Below are 22482 nucleotides of genomic sequence, written 5' to 3'. Positions count from 1 at the left end.
ATCAATATTAAAGGGATTGGAGAAAAGTGAAACCAAAGCAGAAAATAGGCAATCTATGATATAAAAAATATGCAAATACTGGGAATTTTCCCTTACCACAGTTTCCACAGCCAGGTGAGCTGATCTGGCCTCAAGTGGTAGGTATTTCAGCTGGACAGGTAAATGTACAACTTGGGGTGTCCAGGTAGAATCCCCCGGCATACCTGATCGCATGGGCCAGGTCCACGCACTTCCACTGCTCCACAGGTTGTCCATTGAGCTGCAGAAGAGTGTCCAGCTGCCGCAGTCCAGCACGCTCAGCCGGTCCACCTGCGGAAAGCAGACGCAAAAGACGGCAAAGGGGTACGGTCAATATCCCTTCCATGCCTTCAACTCTCAATTAAATGAGGACAGATATATACAAACTCAAACACAAACGTTCTTGGGCACATAATGAGCGACATGTGGAGGACTAGGAGGCTTGCCTGGATCGACAGCCTGGACTCGCACTGGGGAGTCGGAGCAGATGGTGAAGCCGTAGCCGTCCTTTCCTCGAAGGATGGTCACCTGGAAGGAAGAAGACATGTGCATTGGTGCGCTGCAGTGCCACCCACTGGCGATGACCTCCTACTGTACCCAGAGCTCCACGTGACACACGTGGCTCGACATCCACATTGCAGGCGCACACCGGCACCCATAAAGATCGCAGATGACTTGTATCTCTGTCCCATGTCCCCGGAACTTTTTCCCAACTGACACCCCCTGCACTTTGTTTCTGCAAGGCAGAGCAAGGCGTCTGTCCTGTTCCGCTCTCCCACCTTCTTTCCAACAAAACAAACCGAAAAAAACACAGAGTGAGGGCAGTTGGGCTACTTCCATGGGTAATTCCCATCCCCAATTGCGAGTGGACTGGATGCCAGGACCTGCAGCCACCACCCCTTCGCGGTTTGTCTCGTTGGGGTCCCACATGAGCGGCCAAGCGGAACGCTGCAGGCCTGAGTCATGTCAGATTTCGGGTACGGATCCAAAACAATCACTGCTTCCACTCTGCTGACAGCCACAGCATAGATTCGGTAATAATTAACCGGAGTAAACTGAACAAACATTTAAATCAATTGAAATAAGTCTCTTTGTATTAGATCCAGGTAGATGTAATCCTCTATTTATCCATCAGCTCTGATAATTCCAGAATACGGATTTAACAGCCAAGCTTTTTCAAACTCACTTCTTGGTACTTTCCTCCTGTCATTTAGTTCTTAAATTCACTTACTTATCAAACACCATTTACTAGAAGATTTTTATTGTTACGTATTCATTTAGTTCACAATTTATTCCAAAATAATTTACAATGTGAGGTTTGTACACTGAGCTACTTACAATGATTTATCCATTTATACAGCTGGCTGATTTTTACTGTACCAATACAGGGTATGCAGGGTGATCAAGGGTCTACAGTTCAAGCTTTCATGCTTGAAGTGAAAGGCAGCGGTTCTAATCACTAGGCCACCTGCTGGTCTCTAGAAGCTGAACATGAGCCTCGGCATTCGAAGCACAAAATTCGCATTTCAGTTTGTTGTTTCTGAAAACATTTTTAATTCCGGCACAGCCTCAATTTCTTTCCCAGGCTCCGATTCTTCGTTCCTGCAGCCAATGTCACTGCCATGCACAATTCTGCCGTCTTCCTTTACTCACTGTAAAAAAGTAAAACGGAGCGAGTCGGGCTGTGAGCTGCAGAGCTGCACAACGCAACAGACAGAGACACAAAGACACGGGAGGAGCTCCGTGTTGCACAGCTTGCCACGCCACCATGCCAACGGCACCATCTGAAACCCCCATCTGCTGACCGCCGCCTGACCTGCCAAGAGCCACCGACCCGCTCTGCGGGACTTCCTGCTGGGCGTTACGGGGTTAAAGCACGGTATTACTGCTTTAATTCATTCGCTCAGTGGAAGCCCAGCGCTCAGAAAAAGCCAATATGGGACATCCAGCAGTCCAAACAATACGACCTCTCATGAGCCCATCTCTCAGGACTGTAGTTAAACATTCTGTATTGTATCCACTCTTTGCGCTCTTGTTGACCGTCTCTTTGGGTCTCACTGTGTTGCCATGTAAGCTGCTCTCTGCGTAAAAGATGTCCTGCCAAACGCATAAATGATAGTGAAAATTAAAAAATAATATATCTAGTTTTGCCCTGCCGTCTCCCAGGGGACACTGTAGAGAACTGTCAGGCTCCCCTTCTTGATTTCTCAAGCCATCTATTCTAACGACAGTGCCCGCCATGTCCCCCCGCTGCCCTCTCGAACTCGCACTGTGAAAAATCACAGGAGGGGGGCTTGTTTAATATGCCCGCTGCCTGGCTACATCGAAGGGCCTGTGGTCAGTTCGCAGTCGGCGGGCGGCATGGGAGAATAGGGGGCTGCCCTGGGAAACTGGGAAAACTGGCGGGCATCTTGGCGCCGTAGAGGAGGGGGGCGGCAAACTGGACCATGGGGTGGCCGGCACCCTGCCGAGCGTGAGAGCCGAACAGCATCAGCGGGCAGCTTCAAGAGGTGGCATTTGCACCAAAGGAGCGGAAAACGTGTCCGAGCACCATGGATCTGAGCTCTGAGCTTCCCATGTGCTAAGAGAGTGACTGTCGAGCTGGTGTCAAACCAACAGCTCTCGCCACGGAACAGCTGGTTGGGAGCGGCCATTGGGATGGTTCGGCACAAATTATTCACGTTCGTTTTGACCGGTTTTCAGAAATTCTTCATTTACCCTCTGATCAGGCGTCAAGGTCCTTTGTTCACAGTTTGGCCTTCACAGATCTTCAGTCCACAGTGAAACTGGAATTCACAGGTCCTTCATTTACTGTCTAGTTGGCCTTCATACAATCCTTTATTTTCTGTGTCACAGGTCCTTTATTTAAACTGATTGGCTTGTGTGGGTTATTCAGTGTCAATCTGACTGGCTTTCACTGATTCTTTGTTTACAATCTCAGTGGATTTTGTAAATCCTTCATTTAAATTGATTGGCTTTCAGAGGTCATTCAATTTCAGTCTGACTGGGTTTCACTGATAGTTCATTTACGGTCCCAATGGCCTTCACGCAGCCCTCATTTTGAATGCTACTGGCCTTTGCAGACCTTTCATTCAGAGTGTGATCGGTCTTCACAGGTCCTTGAATTACAGTCTGACCGGCCTTCACAGATCCTTAATAGATCATTCATTTACAGCCAACTGCAACTGTGAAAACAGAACCTGCACTGATCCACAGCAACAGTTACTGCAGCTCAGAGGATTCCCTAAATGATGCAGGTCACACTTCAGGTTGAAGCATTACTGTTGAGATTTGAGTATCTAGCAGTGTAAGTCACCTTGGTGAATAAGGCGTGTGGGCTGATAACACTACATAGTGTTCATTGGAAGTCGCTTTGGAGAAAAGCGTCTGCTGAATAAATAAATGTAAATGTAAATTCAGAGGTGTGCATCATCGCAATGGCTGTTCGTCTCTGAAAGGGATGTAGTCACAGCGGCATCTGAAAAATCCACCGTTTTTCAGGCTTTATATGTGATGCATCAGCTAAGCAAATAAGTAATGTGTGGCGTTATCGTCAATCTCAGAGTGTGCTGACAGCACAGTACAACTTTAGAGATCATTCTCGGAAGTCAGATTGAAGCAGGAGACTGAAGACTGCAGGAAAGGGTTTCCCTTCACATTTCCTTTTTATCCAGACCTCAGCAGACAGGAGACTGTTCCACTCAGCAAAGTCTAAATAATTTCCACTCGCCTTTATTGTCATCTCAGCATTTTTCCAGGCTGTACTAGACTTGCCTGTACAATAAACAGACATAATTTTTCAGTTCAAGTTCAGACGTGTTTCCCCTTTGTGCCCCATGTGAGATTCCCAGTAATGCGTTTAATTGTTTTGCCAGTTTATCTATCACAGGAGTATAATGTGGTGACAAAGCGTCTAGGCTCCTACCACAGTCAAGCTTGTGGTACAATTCCTCGTCAAGAAAACAGAAATCCGTTCAACAGTGCCATCTGTAATCATATCAACACACACTGTTGTGGAAAAATCCCTTCCCAAGACAAATCAAGGAGTGCAGTAATTCCTTTAAAAAAATTGCTAGATGCATGCACATGATAACACAGAAAGTGCAGTGATTTGCTGAAGGTGCTGAATTAGACTAATTAGATGTGAGGGATGGAATTTATTTCTTGTTCCATCGCACTTTTGTAAGGCGGGGGGTTCAACATCAAAATGCAGCACAAATTCTGCTCTTGTTCTTGGCATGAATAAAGGAACAGCTGGAACGAAAGTAGGCTGGAACGCTGGGTTTTTTTGGGCAATTAGCCATATATCTCTCAAGCTGTAAGTGCCAGGCTGCTCCATCTGATCTCAAGACTCAATCACAAGTCCTGCAGCCCAAAACATCTGATCTTCAGGATGAATATCCAGTTCCCCAAGCGGGAACATTGTATCTCCAGGGTGGAAGGAAGGGCTGACAGAAGGAACAACGGATCTCTAGACTTGAACACTGGACCTTCAGGGTGGATATAAGGAAAGAGGGGTACAGTAGACATACATCATAACCCCAGAAGAAACAGTTTCTTTCCACCCAACTTTGAACTAATGTTCACACTCCACTCAGGTCCCAGTGTACCACACCTATGCAACCAGAAACACACAAATACCCATACAAACCAATGATAGATAGATAGATAGATAGATAGATAGATAGATAGATAGATAGATAGATAGATAGACCCCAAGTATATATTTAGTACAACCACTCTACTTTAATCTGTCTTCCTCAATACACACTACAAAGCAAGAGTTTCCCCTGCACCCACTTTTCAGCATGCAGACAACATCTCGAGCGCAAGACCTTTTTTCTAATCGCAGCGCCTCATTTATCTTGCTTGTCCGTCTCCTTCTGACTCTCTACACAAATTCAAACAGCAGCGCAAATGGATTAACCGCGGAGTCCTCAATTCTCTCGGTTTGAATGATTAAGGGCTGCGCATTCTTTCCCATCAGTAACTAACAGAAAGATTCATCACAGACCCCCCAGAGAATGCTGGGGGGTGAAGCATTTCCAATGGAAAAAAAATTAAGCGGTTAATGACAAAAGTCTTTGAACCCCTCTGTCAGTGATCCAGCACAGAGAAGCACAGCATTTCACAGCACTCACGAGAATCCATTTACAGGTGGTGCCTTCAGGACTATCGCATGGAGAGTCCAGTCACAACATGCCCTGGGATCCTGAGCCAAACCGTGTCACTACAAAATTTTGTAACTTGTCTAACTGTCCAGACCCAGTAGTGCAGAGTCTCTCTCTGCCCAAACCCACCGTCTAGCATTTCTCTCTGCCCCAACCCTGTAGAGGGTCCTGCACATCTCTTCATGTCCCATCTTGACCTGCTTTGCCCTGGACCAACCTGCGGCAGTGTCCGCTCGATGCAGGTTCGGCAGAGCCCGTGGATGGTATGCATGGTTCCGGTCCGTGTGCGCATACGCATGTGTGTTTGGAAGGGCTGCGTGGTGCCCACAGTAGATAGTGTCCAGGAGCCCAGGGTGGTAGCCAGTGCGCAGTGTGAAGATCACAATGCCCCTCCTGCCTCTGTCGGTTCACGAGAGACTGTGCGCACAGGACCGTTCATGGGAACCCAGCTCAGCAGAAGAATGACAGGAAGCGACCCTTCAACCCCCCGCCCCCACCTCCAGCCCCTGGCTGGGATCTGTGTGCCTGAGCTCGATAAGCCAACGCACTTCCTGGCAGAGCAGCACCAAGGTGGGAAAGAGGCTACTACGTCTCGGGAAAATGAGCACTGCAGCTCCCCGCCTCCATGACGAATTTCAGTATGACTCCTATAAACATGTACACTCAGAGGGGGCATTTACACCAGCATGCCTCCACTGCTGTTACCCCACCATCCAAATCACAGTCTTCCTGAACAGGCGTAGCCCAAACATCTCTGTTGATTTTCCTTACTGTTGCTTTCCACCTTCTCATTCTTTTCTTCCCTCACTCACAGAGGAAGTGCTTGTGACGTGCTTGTCACAAAGGTCTTTTATTGTTTGAAGTATTCTTACACGTTCTCCCATAAAACGAAAAATCGAGCAAAGCGTCAACAAGAAAACAAGGCAAAAAATAGCATTCGAAAAGTCCCGGTTCAGTCGGCTGGAGCCAGGAAACGCAACTCCCTGCAACCCTGAAACATTAAGTAGAGTTATTTATCGTCATAAATACAGTCACTGTATCAAATCAATCAGCGTGAGACGTTGACAGTGGTAGTAATTCAGGCCCTGTCACAATACGGGTTCCGGGTTGACAGTGAAGAGCTCGAGGCCTTTGTATGTGCCCACCAGGACCTCCAGAGGGGCTCCACTTATTTCGACCCCAAATCAGACGGCAGGTCCAAAGTCTGGCAATAAAAGTGTGCCCCACTCGCTCAGCTACCTTTAAGAAATAAAAAGAGCCCCCTGGGAAAAGGTGCCTGCTTCTCGGTATAGGACCCAGGCAGGTGGATTAATTTAACACACAGAAATCTCAAGGCTATGACCCTTTCTTGTGGCTTTAGAAGGAAACCAGTACACTTTATACATGCACTCTAGTATTCTGGGTATATAACATAAATCTGAATACGTTATTCTGGTACTGGACAGTTAAATGGCCAGAACAGTTGCAGGGCTGCGCATTCGGACATGAATTGAAGTCTGGCCTAGTCTGTGTAGAATTTGCATGTTCTTCCTGTATTTGCAAGGTTTCCGCCATGTGCTCTGTTTTCCATCCACAGTCCAAGGAATTTTCAGGAGAACTGATTCATCTAAATTGCCCTAAGTGTGTATGTACATCTGAGAATGAATGTGTGTGATTGTCTTATGATGGACTGGCATCCTGTCCAGGGTGTACCCTACCTCACATCCTATGCTTCCAGGATTGGTTCTATATTACCACTATCCAGCATTAGGAAAAGCAATCATCATTACTGAGGTTAGATTCTTATTTCAGTGCTTCAAAGGCACAGCTGGTAGTGTAGTGGTTAGTGCTGCTGCCTTTGAATTCACAGGTTATGGGTTCACTCCCTACCTCTGGCTGTAGTACCTTTGAGCAAGGTACTTACCATGAATTGCTTTAGTAAAATCACCCAGCTGCATCAATGGGTAAATAATTACAACCCTAACATCATCAGTCACTTTGGAGAAAAGCATCAGCTAAATGAATAAATGTCATGACTAATTTATTAGCATTTTCTTTAAACATAATTACCAGTGATGTTAATATAATTAAGAGAATTTCAGTGTGCTCAAAAGGTTTCCAACATTTACATTTACATTTATTTAGCAGGCAGGTTTCTCCAAAGCGACTTCCAATGAACTCTATGTAGAGTTATCAGCCCACACATCTTATTCACCAAGGTGATTCACCAACATATGGCATATCTGACATTGTGACTTGCTTTGTCTTATTTCTTTTAGATTTATCACTTCAGTATTAAAGTTCTGTCATTGTAGCCGACTGTATATCTGAATATTCCCCTGTACAACAACATGTGCATAACCTTCTTTCTTCTTCTTTAGTCCTTAGCTGGCGATTTGGGGGGGCAGGTCGCCCTCTCAACCAATACGCTGCAGTAGGTGCCGCTGGATTCCGTATGTCATTCACGGTACGCTTCCACTTCTGGTGATCGGTGGCAATAATTCTAGCCTCGTTGATGGTCGGTCGCTGGTTCTTTAGGTCTTCCTCAACATGTTTAAGCCATGTTTTCTTTGGCGTTGCTCGTTGAACCCTCCAGTGGACAGGTCGCTCTTGCCAGAGGAGCTTGTGTGGCAGCCGATTGGTGTTCATTCTGCATACATGGCCAAACCATCGCAGTCTGCGTGTTTGGATTTCCTCTTTGACTGAGGGTTGATTGTCGCACTTTTTCCGACCTAAGGAATGAATTTCTTTGCTATGAAAATGAATTAATAAGCTGCATTATAATTTTTGTGAATGCTGGACTCCTTCGGATGGCGCAGTTCCTAACTGACTTTATATATAGTGTGCAGATGTGTACAGGTTAGCACTTGTACAGGTGTACAGGCTACCGCTAGTGTTTTTATATTGCTGTGATCTAGCGTTGCTAAGGGAAATTGAAAAAAAGGAAAAGTGGTTATCGATAATGAGTCAATGAACAAATGAAAGGACAGTTGGAAACCTGTGGCTTAGTTCATACCGTGGATTAGCTTGATGCTAACAAGCTCTCCTCCCAGTTTGAGACACTGCCTTTCACAGCTCTACATTGTTCTGATGACACACACTGTGTGCTTCTTACAACAAAAGTTCTCCTTCCACAGCAAATTTTGAGTCACTTTCCTCTAAAAAAAACATTTCTGGAATGAATGCACCACCAGCTCACATCTGTGCAAAGCGGGTGTCGTCAGCACTTCCCATTCGCAAGTTTGTGGTTGGCGGTCATCTGCGATGGTTGAATATTTGGCTCCAGGAAGTTTAAATTTCATCCCCGTGTGAAAACACCCAAACACCAGACAAGCGCCATGTCGCACTCCGTCACCCGGACGGAATGAAGACGTCAGAGGGTTTTTGAGAAGATTAACCCCCGCGCTTCAGCGGCTGAACTTTATGGAGTAACTGAACAAAACCCCATTCAGGCACGTGCTCACCTGCAAATACCTCTCGCTTAGTTAATGTCACTAGCAGGAGTTCCTTTGCTTTGGACTCACTGTGCATTGCGCAGTTAAACCAATTATGTGTGGAAGAAGGGCAGTTTCTGGAAGAGGTGAAATCAGATGGAACAGAGCAGAGATCAACTTCCCTGCAGTAGCTTTGCAGGACTTTCCTATTTCCCTTCTCTCATTTTCGTCTACCGAAACATCCCAAAGACTGCAGAATGATGAAAAGGGTGTGCTGTGTAAGTGGGATCCAAGCCACTTGATCTGCATCCATATTTTAGAACTATCTTTTAGTCCTTCTGCATACACCTGTTGCAGCTTCTCCTCCTCTCACACTTTCCCCTGGGTGCTTCATATAAATTCTTCAGGAAGCTTCTTGTTCTTATAGACTTGTTAGACTTAGATATGCTGAGCCCTCTCTAGCGGTTTATAGTCATCTTCCCCTGGGCTGAACTGGTGTTCAGACGAGACTTAGCAGGCAAAGCCCTCACATGGAATCATCCTTAACAGCCAGCTCTGAAGAGGCTCAGTAACACATCCATTTAAGTTCTTGTGTGGAATTGTCATGAAACTTCCGATCTTTGGTAACTCATTCCTTACTCCAGAACAGCAACCTTAGGTTGACAAGTTAGAAAAGTTCACAGGGCCACAGTTGGTAATAAAAGATGCCTAGACATGTCCAAGGGAGAACTCTCGGGACTGGTTGGACAGAAATTCATGCGATGCCCTGGCTCACCAAAACATTCATATACACACATTTACACACTCTCAGGGAGGCAGCAGCAAGGAACTTGGAGACTAAGCACTGAAGTACTCACCGTTAAGCATTGCATATTCTCTGAGCTTGTGGTTGGTGAAGCAGCACCATGGTTTGGCAACGCGGCTTCTGAAAGAAAGACAAACGAGTCACGGGCTGAGACGCTGCCTTGGGAAAACATCTCCTCCGGGATGGAGTTTGAGGATTTGAGCACCGGGAAGAGACCGCGAAGGGAGAGGCTTCTGAGGAACTCCAGCCAAAAGAGGGCAAGCAAGAAAAAATTATGCGTGTGTGGTGGGATGGGGGGGGGGGGTGGAGGGACTCCTCTCACTCCATTATCCCTCGTCCATAGGCTCCCGCAAGGTTGCCATAGAGACTCCTCCTTGCCCAGGCCACAATGTCCCTTTAAACACTCCTCATAAAGGAGCCTTTCAGATGGGACACAATGCTTCTGCCTCCGGTCTCGCGCACTCTGCCTCCCTCCTCATCCTCCACAGCACCACAAGAACCTCCCCCTTTCTGATCAAACTTCATCCCATCACTGTCAACCCCCCAATTACAATGGCCACAGCTCCACAGCCCCACCATTCCACTCCAAAGTCTTTCGCCCGGAAAACGTGTGAACAGGGTGGCTTTCTTGCATCAGACACCTTTGATTTACCAACCTGGTGAGGAGTTACTTTAATCACGTTAACTTCAGACACACAGTGAGGAATTGTGCCCTGTCACCCCCAACGTTGCTCGCCCAGTCCCGCCCAACCCCACCCCCATCCGCATTTTCGCACAGGGAAGAGCAGTTTGCCGGGGCAACGATGCAACATCCAACGTGTTCCGAAGAGTTATAGTTTAATTAAAGAGCTGTGGCTTAAAAGGGTAGCGCTGGCTCAGACAGCAACCCGCATGGCTGCCAGCCCAAGGGCTTTCTCTCATGAGCTGTAAATCAAGAGTGAGTCAGGGAGCTCCTGGCAATGAGGAGGCAAAGCAGCTGCATGACAACAGACGAGGAACACCCACCCTGCCCTCGACAACCCCATATAAAGAGGGGAAAGGACACGGGGGGAGCAGGCCAGGGACTCCGGGACTCTATCCACTACTCACACTCAGCCTCATTGCAGTCCAGAAGTAATCCAAATTCACTTTCACTGGAAACAAAACAGGACAAAGGAATGACTGCCACCAACACAACGAATTGCACTTGACTCTCCTGGCTTCTTGACGGACTACAACAAATAAACACTTAATGGAGAGCAAGAGGTTAGGGGTGTGGGGGGGGGGGGCTCGAGCAGTGCTTTACGTTCAAGCGGAAATCTCTCTCGGCAGAAAACGCCTTGCACCGCCAAGATGTCAGCAGGCAGAATGATGACGAAAACCATTGAATAAATTGAAATGAAGGCAACATCCTCTGCTTTATCCAGCTGCCAGTGCTACAGAAGGGGCAAATCCTCCCGTGCCAAACATGAGGAAATACAGCAATTCGATAGATGTTGCTTTGGTTTTCTCTTCAGCAGACTGATGACTCATCTTCCTAAACATTCAGTGTGTCATGTTAGATATGCTTCACTGCCCTGGTGAGCAGAGCATGACTGCGTTCACTATGAATGCACTAATGTAAATAATGAACGTGCTAATAATAAAAAAGTCGTTACTTCCAATGTTTGTCACTCCAGAGTCTTCAAGGCTTTGTAAATGAGACTGTTCCGATTCTGACAAAGGGTTTCATGAACCTTTATTCAACAGTTTGTGAATTTAAACAATTTTCATAACATTGCAGTACTGTGCACTTGTACTGTTCATAGCAGCTCTACCATTTCTTAATCTGGAGTACAACAAGTGGCTTCCCTAAGTACTTGGCTTCTAAGTGCTTCCAGGATTTTAGCCAAAATATAGAAAATGCCAGTATTTGAAAGAATCTTTATGAGAAATGTATTTAGTGCCTTCCTGTGGAACCTCTAGGATTATCGGCCATGGCTAACTAAATGATGTGGGTCAGGTGCTGCCATAGCATTTAAATGGACAGGAGCTCCTTACACTGATGCGGACACTGATGCTACCCAAAGCTCCTGTTTTATGTCCTTATGTGTTTTTCCTCTTTGTTTTATATTTGTAATCAACACACTCCCCATGTCCACATTGTACCCCATCATCCCTGGTAACTCCCTGAACCCAGTGCTCCCAAAGTGCCAAACTCACATAATGTAAAGAGGCAGAAGTAACCAGGATTTCAGTTTTACACAGAAAAATAAGAACACTGGGGCAAATTTACTTGATGGAGAACAACCATCAACGGTCCACCGTTCCGAAGGGAAGGGCAAACAGAATGGGTTTGACAGAATCACACACCCCCTTTGTGTCCTCGGGCCTGCTACTACACAACAGCTTGGATCAGAGGAAGAACGGCCAACAGTTGGAGCAAATCTTGGCTTTTTTAGGTCAAAGTAGCCCTAGATCAAGATGGTTTTGAGGAACTTGTTGTCAGCTTACTCTTCACAGGTCAATTTTCTTTACGTCAGTCTACTCCCACGGCTTGTCGCTGCAAATTTAACTGGCGATTAAAGAGGTAAAAATAGTCGTATGAAAATTTAAGCTTCTGAATGGTTGCTCACGCAGCCTGGAGAAGCTGGACTGATTGCTTCTTTACAATTGGGCGTACCAAGAAACCTCGCTAATGCAAAGCGATGGAATGAAACAATATCACCCTGAAGCTGAAAGTAACAGCTATGCCTGAAAGAGGAGAAGCAGAGAGGAAAGTGAATGGAGGGGTTGGAAATCGAGCAACAACCAGGACAAAATCAGATTTGCTTATGGTCGAGTTGACTGCACAAAAATGGCTCACTTTGGGAGCAAAGTTGAAAGGGACTCTGGCCCAGCGTATGAAGGGCGCCACTTCTGCACCAATTTCCCTGGCGTGAAGCACAGCGGTGAGTCATGCATGAGCTCCTCATTCCACCGGGCATGTCGGATAGCAGGCGGAGATTTAGGACAAAAATCTGCACTATCCGACTGCCACTTCACCGTCTCACCCGCATCCTCCTCTTTCTCCCTCGATGGGACAATCGCCTATGTAGAATTATGGATAACATCACTGCAAAATAATTATTTCTCAACAAAAATAAGTGCAAAACCCAAGTCTGCAGCATCTTTTGACTTTGAATTAGAGACAAGGCATCATGTACCCCAGCCGCTGAGGAGCATTCCAGAATCAGTCCCACCATCATCAATACTCTGCCGACCATCCACTTCTCCACTTCTGGAGTAAAAATAGAACAGTATCTACTAGTGATTCTATGACCAAGAACATATCCTTAAGAGGTTATTGCTGAAGCAATGAGAGTTATAACCAAAAAACTGGTAGTTCAAAGTATCGAAGAGACCCTGCTGTTGCCCAGATGATGGTATTTAAATTCTTTAAAAAAAACTCAGCTGTAAATATTCTGTGAATACCGACAAAATAGAACAATTAGCAATTCAAATTTTTGTTCATAAACTGTCCCAGAGCAGCTCAGGCCGAGACAAATTGTGGGTTGTGATAAACTGTGTGTAGGTTTTTCTCTGAACAATTTGAGGATCCCAGTTTGCCTTTTGATGTAATTCAGAAATTTACAATATTGTATCTATCATTCACAGTGAATGAACAAAGCCCAAAAACACATTACAGAAAAATAATAACCTGCTATGAGTTTTCATTTTGCCATGCTCACAGAGGGAAAAAACAACTAAGTCAGTATTTTTTCCTGCTTTTCTACAATGATAAGATTTTGCACCATCTGAAAACTGTGGCATGTTATTGCTATTATGTTTTTTAACTCTTTGAAAATATTGTCAACTTCGAGTGTTAGTAAAAGCAGTTATGCCCTTTAGGTAAAGGGAAAGTTTAGGCAAACTGGGCATCTAAACTGAATACACCCCGGTGCCTTGCCTGTGAAGTAGGCAAAAATAAATCCGTAATAGAGGGCTGTGGGGCAAGTCGGCTTCAAATCAGGCATTCGCTTTGGATTGGGATTGACGCTCCTTGAGGCCAAAGATGCCCTTTTGTCAGAGAGCCAAGATCACAGAGCTGCACCATAAGCACAGAGAATTTAGGCCCCTCCCCATCTGTGTGTCACCAAGGTCGGCAATCATGACACCTTTTACAGATGACACCAACCCCTCGCTTGCATGGGTCATGGCTCCCGACAGCACGTCATCTTCGTTGGCAACACCGTCATCGGATTTGTTAGTCAATTTTTTGCTCTTTCGGTCACAGTATTGTGATCTGCCTCCTACGCCGTCATTCTACCACTATGACCGAGTTTCCGAGCGGCTGAGCGCGCCGGGCTGTGTTCGCATGCGATGAACCGTGATGCGGATGCGAATGTGTCTAAATGTTTCAGTGCATTTGGGAGAAAAGGGAACTCTGGGACTCCAAGAGGCAGACTCTTAAGTACCAACCCTCAGCACATGCAAATCATACATTAAGCCAGGGAAGTTTGCATAGTGCTGCAAAAGTCACAAAACCATCACCTCTACCACATCCTCTCACAACACAAGCCCAATCCCACACAGGTAGCTCAAGATAGATCCGCAGACATGATTCTCACCTAAAAATCATCATTTTCTAAGTGTCTTAATGTCACCAGCCCTTAAAACATATTGTATATGGACTGTGCCAATACATATCCAACAGTGCCCAGCGGCAAAAGTCACGGCTGTTGGGATTAGCCTGTCAAATGCAGTCCAAAACCTTGGCAGACTGTGCTGACCGCCAGAGGGTCTGAGCCCCAGGGGGACCCAGAAGAGATCTCCAACCACCATTCAAACACTGAAACCATGACTATAACATAGTGCTCAGTATGGCATCACATGCACAGGCTCATGAAGAATCAAGTTCATACCATGCAGATAAGAATCTTTTTTTAACTCTTCTCCAATGCCTGGATGAACACCAATTCACACTTAATCAGGTTGGGATGCTTTTGTCACTGAATCAGCACATTAAGTACGTTTGTCAAAGGAACAACAGATCTTTCCTTTCTGGCACTTGAATCATCTGCCTTTTTGGGGTTAATCTTGACCAGGGGTTGGTAACCTTTTTCCTGACATGGACCCCGTTGGTAGTCCGGTGAAGCCTATGGACCCCTTCTCAGAATAATGCATTTAAATGCATATAATGCAATACATAGGATTAAAAAGGAAACCAGTTATATTGAAATACAGTTATCAAAATATTTAAAAAAGTAATTTCCAGTATCATAATATATGTGGTTCTTTATTAACCCATTAAAGAACAAGACTATATATTTAGAGGTTATCGTAAGTAAAGATGTAATTATTTCCTATCCAAGTTCATGGACCCCCTGAAATTTATCCAAGTACCCCCAAGGGATCCATGGACCCTAGGTTAAGAACCCCTGATGTGCACTGTTAATTGCCCTGAAGCTGCATACATCAGTATGTAATTTTCATTCCAAAGTGATCATTCAGCAAAACCAAGACAATCATTTTCAGATGTTTTCTCCATTTGCTCAGAGGATAGTTTTTTTTTTTATTCCTGTTGGAAAATATCAGTCAAGTGTTTGTGATAAATTTTTAGGACCAAACTGCTCCTCCAAATAAATCTGATTTAATTAGATCTGATATGAATCACTATAGATGCCAGTCAGTGTCACCTTTTCTGTCAATCTTTTGTAACTCAGATGTGACAGGACTTCAGAAACAGACTTTCTACCGACAGCAGTGATATAAATTAAAATTAATAAATGTTAATCATCTTACATTTTAAACTACCTCAAATTTCAACCTCAGTTTGGGTTTCTGAAAGGTAACAGCTGCAGGTACTATAGGTTATGGATATGAACTTGTTACCTGGAAGTTTTAGGTTTGAGCCTCATTACCCTTACTGCTGTAGTACCCTTGAGCATGGTACTCACCCTGAATTGCTCCAGTAAAATATCCAACTGTAAAAATGGGTCAAATACTGTAAGTCATGCTGGATAAAAGCCTCAGCTAAGTAATGAATTAATAATAATAACTTGAGCGTAATGGTTATGTGGTGAAGGCACAGTGTCCAGTGTGGACCTGTTTTCATTTAGTCTATAAAAAAAGTCCCTGTAACGAGTGCAGAAGAATTTTACCAACAGCAACAGGATTTCAAGCATCTGCGAAACTCGTACACTGAGACATGACGTGTTCCAACCTCGGCGCTGTCTGTTTGTCAATGCAAAATTTTGCATCCTTAGGGCATTGCAACTTCCCCTTGCCCTTTCACATGGATGAGGGATAATGTTTGACTTTGGTTGCAGAAATGTTCTGGTCTGCACACTTGGAAGTGACCAAATCCAATGTATTGAACAAGTTGTTTCTCCTGCTATCGCCCTCTCCAGCATTTCACCCCCTCTTTCCATCACTCTCCTCCAGCTGATGACCATCTCTGCCTCTATCCTCATTCACAGCTTTCAGCTGCTTTATTTAAGTCACTAACTGAACCACTGAACACTTCACCTGGTCACCTGGTGCTAATTAAAAATTTGTCTTCCTCCAAGTAACATAGAAATAGAAACAACCACCTCCATTATAATTCAGTCACGTGTAGTATTAATCACATCTCAGCGTGGTAGGATGATGTCTGAAGACCAAAACTTCCAAAGTGCAATGGTTACCTTTGAGAGGTTACAAACTGAAGTCCAAGAAAAGATGAGTGTGACATCTGGTGAGGTGGAAGAGATGGTGGCAAAGCAGTGCAGACCATGTATTGAACCTAATTTAAAGATTGTAGCTTCAAGTCCAAGAATGATCTCTGCTGTTTTACCCGTGAGAAGAGTACTTAACTGTACATAAGGTCGTTCCATAAAAGCAATAAGGTGCATGAATGACTCAGCTGTGTAGACTGTGCAAGTTTCTGAGATTAAATTGCTCTTACTGAGCAACATAAGAATAATAAATATAATGGAGGTTGACGAGAATGAGATTCGATTTAGGGTCAGTGACCCCAGTACCCTAAATTCTCAGTGAGGTCAAAGTGGAAAACAAAAAATCTAATTCTAAACAGATAACCAGTTCCTAGAGCACAGTGGAATTTGGACGGTTGACGCAATCATCGCTACGGAAAACAGGCTGGTAACACTTTTACAGAACCAGACGGCCAGTGGCAGCTGAAGAGAAGAGGGCTAAAGCAAAGCCCTCATAATCGTCACTCTCTTCTTTTGTTTGGTGCAGTACCCCTCTACACAGCGGCAGCAGCAGAATGAGCTTAGAGCATTAGTAACTGCATTAATATGTACACAAGTGAGAGTAATACTCCATCCTAACAGATAAATGTGCTGTGGTTTCACGCAGTAATTTTAGTGTTGATCCACTAACAGATTCGCGCTCAGATTAATAGCAGAAACCAGATTTATACTGGCTGTACGGGGCATCAGTGAGATTTAGGACAAATTTAGAAAAAAAACACAGAAAGAAGAAAGAAAGAAAGAAAGAAAGAAAGAAAGAAAGAATGGAACAACTACTCAGATTGCAAGATACAAGAGATACAATAAAAACCCAAGAATTTAAATTTTCAAATCACATCTCGGATCACGAGAAACAAAAATAATTCCAGATATAAAATTTTAAAATCAGATCTTAAGTTCATGCACTGACTGAAGGAAAATAAAATCAATAATAGTTTATAATATACTAGCAGCAACAAAAGGGTTGCAGGAGGGCATCGATCTCAGTGTAGATGTAAGTACGCTGAAGTGACAGGGATGAATGTGAGACTTACAATCCAACATTAAGAGCCACACAGAGGCTGTGGTTAAAAAAAAAATACTTAATTAAGTGAGAGAGTCGACCAGATGACCCGGATTGAGCTCGGGGTCTTGGAGTGCAGCGCCTGCCCTACATTCAGGGAGTCGCTGAGAGCTACAGTTCTCAAGCGATGAAGTCAGACTTCGATGTCACCATCACCCCATGTTGTGCAGAAATATTGACCAGCAGAAGAAGGAGAACCTCAAGCCAAGGTTTAAAAACCTGCCTAACTTAAACCTAGTGGTTGATAAGGCAATTCAGATATTGGTTAATTTCTCCAATGTTTGATTGAAAAAATAAGGGGAAAAAAATCACATTCTTTACCAAATGTCATCTGTTGGTTTATTTGGTTTTAGGAATTGTATATGTAGGCTGGGTTTTGGCTGATTGAACCGCCACACCATGCCGCCCATCTTGAACCCAGGGAAATGTATGACAGCACCTGATACCCTCCAGCCCTTCTCGCCACATAAAACCCAAATTCATTTGGTTCAGCCAGAGATTTTCAAAATTGCATTAGCAGCACGATTGTACTTATGATCAACATGCAAGCAGTTAATGAGAACACTACTGCATCAGGTTAAATCTACAAAAAAAATAAGTGAATTGAACTAATATAATGTTAATATTATTTTTATGTAACCAAAAGGCAGTTAGTTACTCTTGGGGACCCATAGGTGAAAAGTCACTGAAACAGGCACATGTAGAGAACCTGAATGTCAGACACTACGAAAGAAAGTCTCACATCATTGCACCCTCAGAATTTCAGAATTCCCGTATCGCACTTCACAGACAATATTCCCGAAATGGCCACTGCAAATGAATAATGAAGCGCTGCCTGTCAGTTCCAGGGGTTCTTTCAGATCATTAATAGCAGAAAAGACCACTCACCTAGTAGTGCCCAATCCAAGGGCTGAAATGAATGAGCATTGCCCCCCCGGGAGAACAGCAGTGTGGACGGGAGCAAACGGTGGAAACAGCGGCACAGAAGTATGCGTGAGGGAGCGTTAAAAAAATGTAAAACGGCTAGAGGCTGAAAGAACAGTTTCGTGGACGCACGCCTCCCGCGCTCCGCAGCTGCGCACAAACACCAAGCAGTTGCCAAAGACCCCAGCACTCACAGCCGGTCCACCCTCTTCATTTGCTGCCCCTCCTCTCCCTGCAACCACTCCCTCCCACCCTGGCCCCTATAATCCTCACTGCTCTGCCCAAATTCTCCACCCCTCCAGGCACCCATCCATTCCCGATAAACCCCTAAACCCCTTGGCACTATAATGACACGCGTGACCCGATCCACTCACGGTAGGTCTACTGGAGACCTTCCTTCAGGTGCTCAGGCTTCCCCAAGTGCTCCTTTGGCAAGTAGGGTTCTCCGTTGCTCTCAAAAGGGACAGCCAAGACAGCGCTGAACCAGCAGACTGGAGACAGAAAGAAAGGTTGTTTGTGTGACCGCGAAAATGCGTGTATGTGTGTGTGTGTGTGCGTGGGAGAGAAAGAAAAGAGAGAGAGAGAGAGAGAGAGAGAGAGAGAAATGGGAGGGTGAGAGTTTCTTTTTAGAGCCCAGTCCATTTTTAATCACAGGGCCATTGTGCGTTCCCAGTGTGGGACAGGGCAAGCAAACCAAAAGGGGTAAGTGTATTTTGGAATCAGAGTGACCCACCCCTCTAGCCCCTCATCCCATCCCACCTTCACCGTCACTTTGCACCCCAGGTCTCCACCTCATCAGCACAGTAGATGGTGGTTCGCCCCTCTCCTTCGGACTCCCCTCACTGCCCCCCGGCCCTCAGCGAGCCAGATGGCTGCATGTTACATAAAGCCAGTGCTGTCGGTGCAAGGCAGGTCTGACACTTAATCCCCCCGGAATGCTGGTAGCCTTCAACGGCAGAGGTCCCACGCGCAGGGCACATGCACACACATGCACACACAAAAACAACAGACGCCCGTCGCACAACGGCACACACAAGTAGCAAGCACCCACATCCCTATGTCCAGCCTCCTCAGCAATTGCATAAAATAGCATAAGGGAGGACAGGATTTCCCATACTTCTTGTCCCTGTTCTTCACAATACCCCTACTTACTGTTTTTTTAGCCCCTGGTCTCAGCCCTTTGTGGCAAATAGATGTGATGGGATGCTTTGCTCGTGACAATAATCAGAGATAAAAGCATCTTAACTCCAAAAACGGATTTTGGCAGGCCACGGGTGTGGTGAGCTGGGGGGGGGGGCGGGGGGCATTAGCTGTAATTCCAATTTAATTGCAAAGAAATTGAAAATGCAGAGCAGAAACAACCAGAAGGAAAGTGAAAGGGAGAGAGGGGTGGAACAGAGATGTTCGCACAGCAGGAGAGTTTCACTTCCTCATTAGCATAGTAAGCCAATTAAATATCAATTACACTAAATGGTGGATAAACTCATGCATAAATACGTACATAATCATGTGTATAACACACAGAAATATCCGTAAAGCAACCTTTTACAGCGAGGTGTGGTAGACAAAAGGAAAAGACATGACACACATGCAATACGGCTAGAGCACACCTGCAACACGTGTGCGACATGCCTGGAACATGGCTACGACACAACTGCAACCAAGCTGAGCTCAGTCACCACAGCTCCCATAGAGAGGACAACTGAAGAGCGGCCGTTTACTGTTATACCATCCGCGCACCATCCAAACCTACGATTACGCAGCAGTCCAGCATGCTGGAAACACTGCAAGTTGTGTATTGGGTGGAGCTGAGGGGGTGCAACGTTCGTTTTTTTAAAAAACTTTTCCAGAAGGCGGACGCGTACTTGTGGCTGGTCTTTCTGTGAGCCATGGTGCAGTGGTTTGCAGGAGTCGCTCGGGGACATGGCTGGGTTGTGGTGGACCGTCCTGGATCATGGTGGGTCATGTTGGTTTGGCCTTCGTTTTTCAAGGCAATCAAAATTTTCCCATTCATTTCGAACTCAACCGAAAAAAAAGAGCAAGCAGTCGAAAAGCGTGTCGAGAGCGTGATGTCTGAAAGGCAGGGGTCGGACGTACGAAGGCTGCCCAGTGTTAGGGACTTCAAGAAACGACAGTGGATGAAAGGCCAGAGTGAAGAAACACCACGGAAAAGGAATTTGTAAAAGCATCTCCTTTTGAAGCTGACTTTTCAAATTCCTTTGCTTCCATCTAAGCAAGGGGTGGAATTACAGAGACGGCAATACGGGCATTGTAGTGTCTTCCTGTTTCCGTTCCGATCTGAGTAGCGTGCCGGGCGAATGCGTGCACACATGACCTGCCATAGTGAAAGGCAATTTTAGCACCGTCGCTTTGCTAATGGGGCTAATTGGTCACACCGTAGGACATGGCGCTTACATCACCATGTAGAGCGTACACAATGCACACAGGCAAAATGAAGGCAATTACCACATTGTCAAATTCGTTCTGTCACACAAAGGTCTGACTGCGTCCTGTAGGTTGCTGTACAGATCGGGGTTCAGGGCTCCACATGCACACAGGCATCCGCACATTTTCTCAAGTCTGCTTATTCCATAAAAGCTTCCTTCTGCAGAGAAGTTTGACGAGATGGGCCAACGGGGCCCAAGTATTCAGGCAGTTCCGCACGAATCTAATGTGTGCATAATGAGATTCAAACTTGGGCAAAAACAAAACAATAAGCATAGCAGCAGCCAACTCAGCTCTGCAACCGCAGTAAAAGTCAAGTCCCTCCAAGTCCAGCCAGTGTAGCATTTGTTTATTGTAATTTAGGCTTTTCCAGGAAACTTCTCAGTTCTGCGTGTCTGTGTTTTTCTCACGTAAGACGCAATTTTTCGCACTCGTTCCGTAACATTGCGGTGGGGGGAGTACGATTCCAGAGCCAAAATGCCATTCTCTGCAATGTTTACTTTACATTGAAGCCACGGTCACCCAGGTGAAATTTAGCTACGCCCTATTATTTGGAACCAAATGAACACGTTCCACCGTCTGCTGAGCGGAGTGATCCCTCCCAGCACACTACCCACTTTAATCCCCATCCCTTGGACAACATAAAAACCACAGCTAAAAGAACAGCCTCCCCAGAACCCTCCTGGTCGGTTCTGGTTCACAACACACCATGATTGAAGACAAGAAAATAACCGTAATGGAACATAAAGAGTTGGATATGCGTGTGCGGAAATGAATAGGTATGAAGCTGGCTTAGGTGGGTGGTGGGGAATCAACGCTGAGGGGCACCAGGCCTAAATAGGAGCACCAGAACTGCAAGGTCACATGGGAGGGCACATCGAAAATCCCTGTAGACCTCCATCTGCCTGCAGGGAGGGGAGAAGTTCATCGTGGGAGGCAGCTCATCTTTTTTTGCCATGTGCAGCAGATAGGAACTGCACTGTCAAAACAAAAAGACAGAAACATACAACCAGGAAACAATGCTGACAGATTTTTAAACACGGGTGAAAGTGAACCTGTTGTTACAACAAGAGCCCCTCAAAGACTGCTGTACATTTGCTTTGTTATAGTGAGACAGATCATTGTAATTTTACTGCATCAGGGGCTGGGAGACCTTTGGCAGCAGGTCACATAGTGGTTACAGCCAATGCCCTGCGGTCAAAGCACTCAGGTTTAAATCTCACTCCCTCTGTTGCATCATATATCAAGGTATTTACTCTGAATTGATAGAGTAAGAATACCCTGATATATAAATGAGTAAATAACAGCTTAATAAACAAATCTAGCAATGTAAGTCACTTTCAACTGATAAGAGAACAATGAATTGATAGTAATAATACATTACATTTACATTTACAATTATTCATTTAGCAGACGCTTTTCTCCAAAGCGATGTACATCTCAAAGAAATACAATTTGTGCATCACATTAGGCGAAAGAGAAATACAGTTGCAGACATGTGATTCTTACGTAAACTTAGTTTGTTTCTTTCCACTTTATGCACCGATATTTATCGCATGAGTAGGTGCATAAAACTCAGAATAGACGATTCCTGATCACCTTCCAACAATTTTTTTTTTTTGAAATGTAATAATAGTTCCCACATAGGGAGGGAGGCATCCGGCCCATGCAGACAGTGGCCAGGGAGCATCAAGCTACTAGGACACATTCACAGTTCCACCCACTCTCAGTGCACGGAAGTGGCCCAAACAGAGGAAGCAGCAGGACAGGGACGCACGAGGAGACAGTGTGAAGAACTTGCTCATCGTGTCATTCAGTTGCTGTGAAAACTGTCATACAGTCCATTTCTCATGTGCTGCCCTGAGTCATCAGCAGGTTGCAATGAAAATTGTTATGCGTTATTAGTATAATTAATTTGTTGTTTAGCAGACACTTTTTTTTCTCAACT

The 22482-nt window shown here is 45.2% G+C and overlaps 1 long non-coding RNA gene across 2 annotated transcripts; it reads right to left on the bottom strand.

Moving 5' to 3' along the window:
* Positions 1-485: 485 nt before the first annotated feature.
* Positions 486-18613, bottom strand: LOC108927204 (uncharacterized). 2 transcript variants are annotated; one of them, XR_001965570.2, is made up of 3 exons: positions 18464-18613; positions 9460-9527; positions 486-546 (listed from the first exon to the last, which is right to left on the bottom strand). It is a non-coding gene; the product is annotated as an uncharacterized LOC108927204 (long non-coding RNA). The 2 variants fall into 2 exon arrangements; XR_001965571.1 differs by lacking the exon at positions 18464-18613 and adding an exon at positions 18054-18289.
* Positions 18614-22482: the final 3869 nt, after the last annotated feature.

Source organism: Scleropages formosus, chromosome 6 (genome assembly GCF_900964775.1).
Source record: "Scleropages formosus chromosome 6, fSclFor1.1, whole genome shotgun sequence".
NCBI lineage: Eukaryota > Metazoa > Chordata > Actinopteri > Osteoglossiformes > Osteoglossidae > Scleropages > Scleropages formosus.
Note: the sequence above shows the minus strand (reverse complement) of the source record. Positions and strands in the feature narration are given on the sequence as shown.